Source organism: Pteropus vampyrus, unplaced genomic scaffold (assembly GCF_000151845.1).
Source record: "Pteropus vampyrus isolate Shadow unplaced genomic scaffold, Pvam_2.0 Scaffold118, whole genome shotgun sequence".
Lineage (NCBI taxonomy): Eukaryota > Metazoa > Chordata > Mammalia > Chiroptera > Pteropodidae > Pteropus > Pteropus vampyrus.
The window spans coordinates 609,335-612,269 of record NW_011888899.1 but is presented as its reverse complement, the minus strand read 5'-3'; positions in this window follow the sequence as shown (position 1 = coordinate 612,269).

Genomic DNA, 2,935 nt, shown 5'->3' with positions numbered 1-2,935 from the left:
GACACACGCACACGCGCGCGCACACACACGCACACGCACACTATCTTTTCTAAAGGAGAGGGTTTCTGTGCGTCAGGCGTGCAACAAATGTTAAAAGATATCGTTGGGGAATACATAAAAATGGATAAAATGAAAACCAGAAATGGGAGCGCCAGGGAGCCGGCGGGGTGGGGGTGGGCGCGAACATTTCGAGGAGGGGGCTGTGGCTTCCAGGGCCGGGGCGGTGGGCGAGGGAGGGCGCTCGCTCGCGCGTTCCCGGGCCTGGACCCGGCCCCGGCGACACAAAACCTCGCAGCGCGTCTCGTCGCCGCGTGTGAGCTGCAGACGGTGAGCAGCCCGCTTCCCCGAGTGGAGGCTGCGGCGGGATGAAGATGCTGCTCTAAAGGCAGAGACCCCGAGTTAGCTGGTGGAGGGAAATTCGGGGAGCCTGTGTGTGGACCCCCCGGATTAGCTCAGCACCCCGAGAAACAGGGACAGTTAGCCGAAGGAGGGAGAGCAATCTGCCGCATCCCGCGTCTAATCCGCACAGTGACACAGCTAAGGCCCCCTATGCCCCCCTTCTTTCAGAGGACAGATATTGTAAATAACAACAGAGCTGGTCTTCGCAAGAACATCAGATTAGAAATGTGGTCGCACTCTGTTCTTTCTCGTGAGCGTTCATCACCTTGAAAAGCAGGGCCTTGTTTACTTCTGCCGGCTCTCTCCCCCAGGCTGGAACGTGATCTTCCTCCTACGCCCAGACCGTGTTTTATTCATCTGTGTACCCACTGCCATTTCCTCTGGCTTGGAATAGGCTCTGGATAAATGGTTTTAAAATATGTGTATGAATGAATTAGAGATGGGCAATTTAGTCCCCAAGCTCTGCCACCTCCCTCAAGTGACTGTAAGCTTTTATAGCTCTTATCTGTTGAGAAAGAAAAAATGTGGGTTTTTAATAATCCTTGTAATCCGCACCCTGTCTACCTCTCTGGCGCTATTGTGAAGATCAAATGATATAAGTGAAAAACCTTTAATAAACTCTCCGGTGCTGAGCAAATGTTATATAGGATGGTTCTTCATTCTTTCCCTTCTCTGGGAAAGTAATCCTTGGGCTGGTGTTTTAGCAGATGGCGGTCACCCATCCTGGTCAGCCTTAAATATTCATCGTGGGGCCATCTCCTTCCTACGTTTAGGAAATCAGTCAAGCTTCCATTTCTTTGAGAGAAACGAACAGTGCTTACACACATAAATAATGGAAGAAAAATCCTCATATTCCCAACACAGCCACCCCAGGCAAACCGAGAGCCCCAGCACAGGGAAATGATGAAGAATCCGTGAGATTGGCATAGCGCCGTGCAGCTCAAACTCGGCTCGGGATTGTGTGCGTGAAAAGGCGTTACATGAAAAGCAGGGAGGCCCGACAGGACGTGCACACTGGCAGAGATCCTGCCGTGTCCGCCCTGACCCATATTGGAAGGGAGGTGACGGGAGGGGGGAGGATGTAAATCATTATATTTGAATGTTCCTTGGCTGTTTTATTTTCCTGTCAAGTGGCTTAAGCCTGATTTTTTTTTTTTTTTTTTTTAAGCATTCCCTCATGGCCAAGTATGTGTTTCCTTGGAATTGAAATCTAGGTTGATGGTTTTATATTTTAAAAGCTTTCATTGTGACTCATTCTTGGCCTGGGATAAGATTCTGTAATACTCCCCAAGCTCAGAGCCTGGGTGTCCTGTTTCTTGGGCTCCGTACCCACTTTCTAACATTTTGCCAGTGGATCCAAGGAGTCACTTTTGGAGACAAGTGTTTCATTGTCTTCTTGTCATCTTAATCAGTGCAGAAAGGGACCATAAACATGCACTTCCCTGACGAAGGAGGCCGATGGCAGGCACGGAAGAATATTTCGAGCGCTGACGGGGTTAGCGGTTCGACAGGATGGGTCAGCGGTGTGAGACTCGCCCCCTTGGGTGAGGAAGTTTAGATGAGATAGGGCTCCGGAAGCCCTCCCTGGGGCCCGGCACGTAGTAAGTGCTCCAGAAATGGGCAACGTGATTTATTGCAGCCGCCGTCTTTGCTGACACAGAGCTCACGTCCTCCAAAGAGTAGAGCACGGTGATGGGAACCGGGCCTCTCCAAGCGCATTTTCGAGATTCTTGTTCTGTGGCCTGGGAACCCAGACGTGTCTACGGTGTGCTCTCCTGTAGAAAAGAGGTTTAAACAGCCGTCACCGGACCTCTTTGAACTTTGGCCTTTCCAGCGCCTATCGAAAGACAGTCGTTCATTTACCGAGATGAGCAGCAAAAGCCCCCGAGCTTAAGAAATGTCTCATTTGCACAAATCTGACATCATGGGCAGATTCTGGCCAGATTTAGGAAACAGGAGCTTCATGTTCTATCTCCCCAAAAATCTCCCTCAAAACCTTGAGTACTTCCAACCGCAGACAACTCCCTAGCTCTGTCTTCAGCCCGGATGCCTCTCCCAAGCAGGAGACTGCAGAGAGAGGCAGCGGTTGTGTGTGTAATCCAGACTCCATTAGGCTTTTTTTTTTCCCCCAGATAATTCAATTCAGTGGGCATTTCTAAAGATCTAGCGGTGGCTGTGCCCAGACCCACTCTTCTCTACTACCTCTGCCTGAGGTACTGGTTCTCATCATGTGTGTTTCTCCAGCGGCCCCCTACCAGCCACCCTCTCTTCCCCTGCATGCACCCTCCACCCTGCAGCCACAATGACCTTTCCCAAGTGCAAATCTCATCATGTCACTGCCTGACCGAGGCCCCGAAACAGCTCCCTCTGGCCTACACCTGCAGCACTCGGCAGAAAGCAGGTGCTCTCCACGCCGGGCCATGACTAACAGTAACTAATGATGGTCTTTCCTTGGTTGGCAGAAAAAAAAATAAGCTAATTGATGGAATAGTCTCCATTTTAAGTGTTTCTCCCCTCCCTTTTCCTTAAGCCTTTT